Source organism: Dipodomys merriami, unplaced genomic scaffold (assembly GCF_024711535.1).
Source record: "Dipodomys merriami isolate MVZ:Mamm:240054 unplaced genomic scaffold, mDipMer1.0.p SCAF_20, whole genome shotgun sequence".
Classification (NCBI taxonomy): Eukaryota; Metazoa; Chordata; class Mammalia; order Rodentia; family Heteromyidae; genus Dipodomys; species Dipodomys merriami.
This window is the reverse complement of record NW_027203382.1, coordinates 21,725,507-21,735,783: the sequence shown is the minus strand read 5'-3', so window position 1 is coordinate 21,735,783 and position 10,277 is coordinate 21,725,507. Positions and strand designations below refer to the sequence as shown.

The 10,277-nt window shown below is 44.6% G+C and overlaps 1 non-coding gene across 1 annotated transcript; it reads right to left on the bottom strand.

Annotated features, from left to right (window-relative positions):
* Window positions 1-8,611: 8,611 nt before the first annotated feature.
* LOC138833053 (small nucleolar RNA SNORA70) lies at window positions 8,612-8,745 on the bottom strand. Its single transcript, XR_011373770.1, has one exon. It is a non-coding gene; the product is annotated as a small nucleolar RNA SNORA70 (small nucleolar RNA).
* Between the last annotated feature and the right edge of the window lie 1,532 nt (window positions 8,746-10,277).

The window sequence follows — 10,277 nt, the reverse complement described above, 5'->3', positions numbered from 1 at the left end:
AGTGGAGAGTAAACTCTGCAGATTCTCTCAGTCCCAATCTACTCTGCGCCTCTGGTTCCTCAGTTCCCACACAGCTCGAGCTGAATCAGGCACTGACAACTGAGGGGGTGGAGAAGAAAGGCTGGGAGGGGAAGGGAAGGGAAAGGAAGGCAGAAGAGAGGAGAAGAGAGGGGAAAGGAGGGGAGAGGAGGAGAGAGGAGGGGAGAAGTGGGAAGGCAATGGGAGAGAAAAAGAGAAGGGAGAAGGGAAAGTGGAAGGAGGGGAGGGGAAGGGAGAGAGAAGAAAGGAGGCAAGGAGACCAGAGGGGAGAGGGAAAGAAGAGGATGTAGTTACAAGGGCCGGAGCCCAGAGTGAAAAGAGGGCTTCTTAGCAAATCAAAAACAAAACAAGACCCAGTGCAGCCAAACCTCCCCCTGCCAACCTGTTTGGAGTATAGGACACTTGGTTTAAAGGAAGTCTCTAGTTAACTGAAGTTAAATTCTTTTTTGTCTTAACCACGAATTTAGAAAAGTTCCAAACATTGGGAATGTGCTTCCTTTCCTCTGTTATAAATACGGTCCGTGGGGCTGCCCCTTTCCCCCCCAATGGATATTGAACCCAGGACCTTATACGTCTGAGTTCCATCTCCAGTATTTTTATTGTTGTTGGTGGTGGTGGTAGTGGTTTTTTTTGTTTGTTTGTTTTCAAGGTAGGGTCTTGCTATCTTTTTGCTCAGGTTGGACTAGAACATGATCCTACTTCCTGCCTCTGCCTCCAAAGTGGCTGGGATTACAACCATGAGCTACCATGCCTGGCTCTGAACATGAGATCTTACAGTGTCTTCAAGGGCAGCATTGAACATGAATACTAAGAGTGCAGTAGAAGGAAGTATCCCTGCCTGGCTAGAATATATACCAAGGGGGAAAGGCAAAATCCTTACTGTAAATTTGCTTTTTAAAAGATATGTTTGACATATCTTAATCATGGATTGCAGAGGATTTTTAAAGATTAAAGTTCAGCTATTTGGTACACTCCTATTCATTCTGCAATGCCTAATGTCCCCTCCTCTAGGAGCCTTCTTTGATTATTCTTTTCATCCTCTTTGCAGGTCCTCCCCTGGATTTTTCTATCCACCCACACTTAGGAAACTTGTTCACATGCATTCTAGTGGGCAGATGGCTGAGGAAAGTTTTCATCTATGAGAAATGCAATGCTTCTTTGCTATTCCATCATTGTACAGCAGAGTGTAGGAGCGTAATGGGAGTTTAGGAAGAAAAGCAGCTAATAGTTATTAAAAGTCAAATAGTGTCAGGTCTATGGAAGTGGGTCCTAAGGATAGATTCAATATCAACCAAAAGATAGATGGTCTATTGTACTCAGTGTTTGAAGAGTCTCTGTTTGACCATAATAATAAATCACCAACTAATTCTTATTGGGACATGTCCTGTTTCTAGGAATGTAAAACCATGAAACAAGCGTGAAACAAGGGAGTTCTGGTCTTGTATCTAATTTCATATCCAGGGTTGTGCTATACCTCTGAGCTAGAGACAGCTGGCTGGCCACTGGCCTCTTGGGCCCCAGACACGGAGGCAGGGCTGTTATCTGGGGATTAGCTCCATCTGTCCTGAACTCAGTGCAAACCTCCTGTCCTTCCTCTTCTCTGAGCCTCCTGCTGGTGTCTGGTCCCCAGCAAACTCTGGCAGCCTTATGTCTGGTTGGCTATGATGTCAAGTGTAATTTAAGCCAAGGGCTTGGTAACCCTCTCCAGTGACCCTCTGGGAAGGCCTGAAATGCTGCTTAAAACCAAACAAAGCCACAGCCCTCTTGCTCTATGGGTTTTCCAGATGCTAGGATGTGTGATGAAGCCTGTGGTGGGGGCTGCAGGCACTTTAACCTTCAGGATTCTCAAGGGAGGGTTTTCATCCAAGCAGATAGACTCCTCCTATAGGCACCAGCCATGTGTGCAGATCTTCACCATAGGCATGCAATAGGGAGCCTGTGGGACATTTCTTTAACATGTCTCAACAGACAAGGTCTGTCCTTATTTCTAATGTATTCTCGTCTTTTAGTGTAGAGCCTGACAAAGGGTTAAGTTTTCAACAGATGCTTCACAAATGAATAGAATTCTATTTTCAGGATTCAATTATGACTGGATAAAGTCTAGTCCTATGTCCCTTTGCTTTTTTTTAGGGATGAGCTCATCAAATCTCCCCAAGGCCCCCCAAAAGTCAACCTGTTACTCAGCTGCCACCTCCTTATGCCAGCACATGGGATTCTGCCCCAGGCATCACTTAATTCATTCCACTCCCTCCCCCTTTTTCTTGTCTGTCTCTTTCTTCTCTTTCCAAGGTGATCAAGTGTCTCGGTTTGCCCGAATCTGAGAGGTATACCAGGACTCACTGTCCAAACCATGGAAGTCCTAAAGCTGCTCATTCTAGACCCTCCTTCCTTTCTAGAACCATTTAATGAACCATGGTCAGAGTCTTGCTTCTGAGCTAAGGCTCTGAGGATACATCAGAAACAAGATCCAGCTTCTGCCCTCAGCAATCTCATAGTCTGGTGATGGACACAAGTGGGCAAGATGCTATACAATTCCAAGGAGAGACACCCTCCCCCATATAAACTGAGAGACGACAGAGAGGAAGAAGTGACATTGGAAAAGTCATCCTTCAGTAAATGATAGCACAGACCACCAGAACACAAAGGTTCATTCAGATCAGTCATAACAACTCAGTCCTGCCCAGGAAGGAAGACTGAGACAAATGGGACCATTCTATATCCACTTGCATGGAGTGCTATGGTATTCCTAAGGAATCAGAGGGAATTCTCAGTGGCTGATGACTTGTACATAATCCTGCACTACTATTCTGGGGCCAGCACAGACACAGACTATTGGAGGGTTGGTTTTATCTGGGGGAGGAAGAGCTAAACTGCAGGGCAAAGCTCCCTTTGCTCAGGAGTGAGGAAATACCCATTGCATTTCTACTACCCTACATGTAAAACATGAATATAAGTAAGGGTCTTGTTTGTCTAGGCCACAAGACAGGAGACCATGGACATGATCTTGATTTCTTTTATGACACAGAGCTTGCTAAACCCGAGGTTGGGAATTGCTAAGTGCCTTTTGGCCTAGATTTTAAGATTCTGAGTTCCACAGATTCTGAGTTCCCAAGACTCAGGCAGGGAGCAAACTCAGGGCTTTAGGTTCTCCTTTCCATACTAGGTGAGGTTCTGCTCACAACCTGCTTCTCATACTACTGCTGAAATTGGATATCATCTGGCTTCTGTAAATTTTTTCTAGCTCCAGTGTTTGTTGAGATGGAGGATATTGGCTACATCTGAATTCGACTCTTGTGATGCTCTTTCGGATTTGTGTTTGGCCAAGCCCACCATGTGCACACACTGATAACACATGTGCAGGGGTCCTCAGGATTCAACTCCATGTTAATATGGCTCACCAGAGGGATGGAGTGCTCCCTTGCTGAGTTTATCCATTTCTAGGGGGGCACTTACGCATCAAGGCCTTGGGGCTCCTAAACTTAACTGGGGCCACTGTTTATTAGTAGCACTGCACTCAAGGACAATTAGGAGTGCTTGCTTATGGGCCAGGTGTGGTGGCTTGTGCCTATAATCCTAACTGCTTGGGAGACAGAGATCAAAAGGATCTTGGTTCAAGACCATCCCGGATAGCAAGTTAGCAAGTCTCCATCTCAACAACAACAACAACAACAAGTAGGTGTGATGGTATATGTAAGTCATCTCAGCTAAATAGGAGGTGTAAGAAGAGGATTACAGTCTAAATTTGTTCTGGCAAAACAATGCTAGATCTTACCTGAAAAATAACTAAAGCACAAAAGGCTGAACGTATGGCTTAGTGGATATAATGTTTTCCTAGCATGTATGAGGGCCTGAGTTCAAAGAAAATATGCCAAAAGAAAACAAAGAAAAGTGATAATTTATAATTTTAGAATTTTTATTCTGTTCTTTCTACTCTAGCTCTCACCTAATTCTGCACCTTGTACCTATAGCTTTATAACATACTCTCTTCTAACTTGCATGCACGACACAAGAGAAACCTTGCTAGGAACACAGGGTGGGATGTTTTCATCTGGTTTGAGGATGGATACTATGCATCTTCTTCAAGGCAGATTCTCTGGAAACATTTGTGGCACTCCAGCCATCAAAATGCCTGAACGATCTAGAAACTGCTAAACTATCTTTGACGACCCTAGCACTCCAAGAAGTAGGGCGACGTCTCCCTGTTTCCTTAAGAGCCAGACTGCCTTGCCAGAGTCCTGCTCATCTGCACACTTAGCTGCTGACTCTGGAGCAGCCTGGCTTCCCGGGACTGAGGCCACCAAATGGAGAGGAAGCCACCATAGACCCGGATAAGTGCTCCTTTCCAAACTACTGCAACAAGAAGCTCTTGAGCAATCAAACGGTAATGGATTGTTTCCACTGTTGAAAATGTTTCACCTTCAGCAAGGACAGTGGTTCTTGGTGCAAGAATCTTTGACATGAGCCTGGTCTGAATTCCATCACAATTTATCATTGCATGTCTTCCTTCCCCTAGAGTCCACCTCAGTGGTAATAGTCTGATCTTATGCATTCTATAATTTATTAAGAGCCAGAATGGGCCTTATGGTATCACACTTCTATCAGGGCAGAGGCCCTTATATCAAAGAGACAGTACAGGTAACTTCTCTCTCTCTCTTTTTTGAAATATGTTCTGTCATGATTGGAATTTGCAGAACAATGAAGGAAAATTCTGCTGAACACATTAGGAAACAGAATTAACCACTGAAACTGAAGCCTCAAAGCATGGAATCAGAGGCCAGGCAATCCTGGTAGAGATCCACATCAAAACTTAAGTGCCTTCTAATGAAAATAGCTCAAATGTGTGTTCTGGTGGTATGTTCAAGGATAACATAGGCGAAGATGAGAAGGAGGAATATGCCAGCAGTAATGATGTGGTTTGGGTGCTGGGTCAAATGTCATACATGCACCCAGTAGGTTACTGAAACCTTTATACTGGCATGTCTGGCAGTTTCATGGCCATTGGTACCTTGTGTTGATTGATAGCAGCTATTTAAACTGGGTCAGAATTCTGCAAACTATGTAATAATCAATTAGTGGCATAAGATGCAGCCCAGTAAGAAGAGGGAAGCAGACATCTCATGTACTTATATTTTATGAGCTTAAACTACGCTTGTTTCTGTCTTCATTCCACGAGGAGTTGAGTCATCTGGGTGGTATTTGCATAGGGTTATTTATGACAGCACTTTAACTGGCCTGCCCTTTGTTGCTACTCTACCTTAAGCTGGACACTCTGCCCTCATTCTTTCATCCATTCTCTCTCATACTTAAGGAGACCCTCTCTCAGACTAAGTTTGGGTCCCAGTGCCTGCCCTTCTCCTTGTTTGCTCTGGGTACATAGGCAGTTTTCAGTGATAGGGCTGATGTCATGATGCTTCCAAGTGATTTGGCCCAAAGACAACACCTACTCCCTGAATAATATCCATGAAAACTTAACACAGTAACTTGGGTGAGTCACATTTTCCCTGTGGATGTGATTTGCAGATGTCGAGATGGCATCTCACCAGGGCTTGCTCCTGAAAATGGAACTTTCAGAAAACAGCACACTGACTATAGAATGTCCTTCCCAGAAAAAGAAAAGCCTCCTATAGACCAATAGGGACTCTGTACACATGAATGCAAATAAAGTTTCCAAAGTAGCCAAAAGTTAGAGAATGAGAACAGAAAAATTGTTCTAAGCAAAGCTGTAGATTCACAGTATACTTGACTAAAAGGTATTATAGCTAACCATTTTCCCCCGCTCAAACTACATTAGCACATACTTGCTTATTTGGTTCTCATAAGAACCTGTGATTCTGTGTCCAGTAAAAACATCGCCTTCCACGTTGTCACTGAGATCTGGAAGGGAGGGTGTTTGGAGAAACTTCATTAGCCAGGCGCTGGTGACTCCTGCCTGTAATCCTAGCTATACAAGAAGCTGAGGTCTGAGGATCATGGTTCAAAGCCAGCCTGGGCAGCAAAGTTCATGAAACTCTTATCCCCAACAGACTACTTAGAAAAAGCTGGAAGTAGAGCTGTTGGCTCAACTGGTAGCACAGAGACAGGCTCAGGGATAGTGCCCAGGCCCTGAGTTCAACCCCCAGGAGCAGCAAAAACAAAAGGCAAAAAACCCAAATCCTCATTAGATAATGATTGAGAGGGACTCAGGTCTCCTCATCACTGAGTTCTGTGTTGTCTACCTTTGTTGTCCAGAGGAAGGCCACTTAAGTAGCAATGCATTTATTTTTCTTCCAGAGAGAAATGTATCTTCAAAAGAATGTGAATGATTGTCAAAACTTGCAACAAATAAATGCGAAAACAGCAAATGTTTTAGTTCTAGTTCTGTAATTCATTTGAAGATTTTTTTTAAGTCTAAAAAAAACTGGAGGGCAGAGGAGAGGACAGACAAAGCACTGAGAAAAGACCCGTGAAGCATGCCATTTATGCCCAAGACTTACATGAAGTAAGACCCCATGGTAAGGCCTGTGGGGAGATAACATTGTGATCATATTTCACAGTGATAAGCAGGAATATAAACCTGGTGACACAGAAGATAAAACTTGAGGTCAGGACCCACGTTGCTGAGCATTGGCCTAACACCGAGTACATACATTGTTTTGATGCTGGTATATTTATCTGCCAGGACATAGCTACTGGTCTGGCCTTGGTTCTTTCTTTAGGACACAATGACCAGAGAGTGCATAGAGTGAAGAGATGGGAAGGCCATGAGAGGAAACCCAAGGCACGGCAGCACCTGGTTGGCAGTGGTGGCACAGGCCTATAATCCTCGCATTCAAGTAGCTGAAGCAGCAGGATTAAAAGTTGATGTCCAGCCTGCCTATAGCAAGAGCAGGTACCTGGGAATAACCATCCAAACCTCCTCTGGAGAGAGGGTGAGAATGAGAGATGGAGAAGACTCTAGAGGCCAGAAGGCAGGACCTGCGGTGGGCAGAGATAGGCTCTGATCACATCTCTGTGGGTAACAGTAAAAGGGCCTTAGATGGAAAGGTTGGTGTAAGAACATCCTCTGACATTTTGCTTACCTAATGTCTGTTCCCCATGACCCCCTTGGAGGGCTGGAGGAAGGAAGGTGCTACTTGTTCCTTGATTTGGGTTTTGGCCTCACACTTCCTTTCACAGCAGCACTATTGGAGGACTTGACACCTGAAGACACATGTGACTGTATGGAAATCCTACATATCCCCTCCCCATTCCATCTCCACACTGCCCCCCCCCCCTGCTTTTTCTGCTTCTGCTTCTTTTTCCTGAGACCATGTGGAACAAAAATGAAAGATAAATCACTTTTCCATTTTTTTTTCTGAATGAGGATGAGGAAGTCCTTCTGTAATAAAGCAGTGGGTTTCAGAGCACATTTGTATTGTTAGCATTGTCTGTTCTTTTCTTTTCTTTTTTTTTTTTGGTCATAGGGCTTGAACTGTGGGCCTGGGCACTGTTCCTCAGCTCTTCAGCTCACGGTGAGCGCTCTACCACTTGAGCCACACTGCCACTTCTGGTTTTCTGGTGGTTTATTGGAGATAAGAGTCTCACTGACTTTCCTGCCCAGGCTGGCTTTGAATCACACTCCTTAGATCTCAGCCTTCTAAGTAGGTATGAGCACCAGCGCCCGGTGCATTGTCTGTTCTTGATCCCCACGCCCAGGATCCACTGGTACCATGTCCCACTCCCAGTCTGTTAGTGCAGAAGCTAGGCCTACTTAGCCTTGCCACCCTGAAAGCTATTTGTTGATTGCTGTAATAAGAACTGAGCTCTAATATCCCCATGGGACAATATCACTGTGAAAACCACTGCTTTGTATAATTAATATGGGCTTAAAAAGGGAATGAAGATGCAATGGCATTATCTCATCAAAGAGAGAATAGCAATAATGATAGATGAATGATATGGTTTGCACTAAAGTAGCCTGTAGCAGAAACTAAGTGACTTGGTGGAATAAGCAAGTAGAACACTAGAACACTTGGTGGTGACTTAATGCATCCAATCTCTCCACTTCCCCCCAGAAGTGTCTCACATATCCTGGTGCTCTGGCTTAAATGGGGGCACTGTCTATAAGTAGGTTCCACAGGACTTCCCTGCTCCCCTCCCAAGCCTGTTTAAAGAAGGGTAAAAATCAGCTTGAAGAGTTCTCTGTTTTTGACCAGAAGTAGGATTTATTAGTGGACAGGAGTAAAAAGAGGACCAGACTGGAAGCCCTCATGAGTGCAGGGTCCACCATCGGTCAAGGCCTGTCATTGGGAATGACAATGACCTTCATTGAGATGAGCCATCCTCAGCCAATGTTTTAACATTGATTCAACATGGCAAAAAACCCACTTTTTGTAGACATGGATCTTCTTGTGTCCAGGAGACTTGAAGTTAGCCCTGAGGAGACCCAATTCACATGTCCTTCTTCTGTAGCTTGGTCCTGAGGGATATGATGACTTGGTCAGTAAGGTTTCTTGCCACTATGCTCTATAACTCTCCAAAGGGATCCATATGCCTGTCTGGAGCCTTGGTTGAGAGGAAGATGAGGCTGGAGACATGGATGACCATTGGAAAGACCTTTCTCAATGATCTCCCAGAGCAATCCAGAGCCAGGACAGCTATGCACATTCCTGAGGATGAGGATATTTGCAGTCATTGCACATTGAGTCCCCACAAAGAAAGGAAAATGATGGGCTTAATTGGCAACAGAATACAAAATACAGAAGAGGTGGGTTTTGTTGTTGTTGTTGTTTGTTTTTTGTGGTACTGATCTTTGAACTCAAGGCTTTTTACGTGTCATACAAGTCCTTCAATGCTGAAACTGCAGCTGTACCCCTTTCTGCTTTTAGGTTACTTTTTCAGATAGGATCTCATATTTTTCTCCCAGGCCAGGCTCAGACCAAGATCCTCCTCTCATATAGTTGAGATGCCAGGCATGCATCACCACACTTAGCTTATTTGTTGAGGTGGGGTGGGGACTCTTGCTAATGTCTTGCCTGGGCGGGTGTTGAACTTCCCAATGTGTTTCTTGAGTAGCTGGGATTGCAGACATGCACTGAGTGACATTTAAAAATGCTAACCTTTGAAGATGCAGGGCAGGAGAACTGAGAACAGAAAGTCATCACATGGCCTGAGGTCACCCCATAGCCCAGGGCCAGTACAGTCAGCAGGCAATGGAGAGAGTCTAGCACCAGCCATCATTGCCTCTCAGAAATGTAGCATGAGATCCAGGAGGAAGATTTTTGCGATGCCGAAGTGTTTTCTGAAGGTCTGCATCACTCTAAAATTGGGTTTCCAAGTGAGTCTGAGGACCAGACTTCTGCTGATGAGAAAATTCTTTGTTTTGTGAAGTAGTAGATTCTGTGTAAGCTTTTGGAGCCCCTCTGGCCCTTTGGAAAGCCAGTGGCTTCTAAACAAAGCATCCTGCACATACCACAAGGAACAATGACTTAAAAGCTTACATTTCCTTTTTCTCAGGGTTGGGTTTTTTTCTTCCCCAGCATATAAAAAAAGTTTCCAGTCTGAATCTCTGATCCTTTTGATTAATCCCATTCAGAGGGAGAGGTTGGAGATGAGCCTGGCCTGGCCTGGCCTGAGCTGTCAGAGAGAAGAGGCAGATATATTGGTCAGGACAATTAGAGAGAGATGGATCAGGGCATTAGAGGCTTTGTCCACAAGTGCTAGTGATTAGGTTAGAGTCCTCTGGACAAGTGGATTATTGTTGGCTGACTGGGTTCACTCAGACAAAGAGAAATGAAAGACAGCTTTAATCAAGTCTAAGCCTCATTCCCCAGCCAGGCAGTAGTGTCAGTGCCTAAGAATGTCTATTCTGGGACATGGTGGTCCAGCTCGCCTCATGAGTTGGGACTCTGCACCTGCACTGGATGGGAATATGGTCACAAGATGGAGCACTTGGAGGAGAAAAATCTAGGCTTCCTAGATTTGGCTGTGGCTTCCCTGAGATTGCAGTTATTTGTTGCTTTTGTTTTTAGGGTGCTAGGAATTGAGCCCACAGAGTCTTGCACAGGCCAGGCAAATACTCAACCAGTGAGCCACACTGTGGGCCACTAGATATCAGTTTTGTGAAGTAACACCTATTTCTCATTTGGGTCCACATAACAACTGAACTCCAAGTTTATGAACAGAGGAATTTTCAAGTACGTCAAATGGCTGTTAAGAGGCATGTGATTAGTTAGGTGGGTGAACTGCATTTGGATTGACTGGTGTTTTAAGTTCTTGCC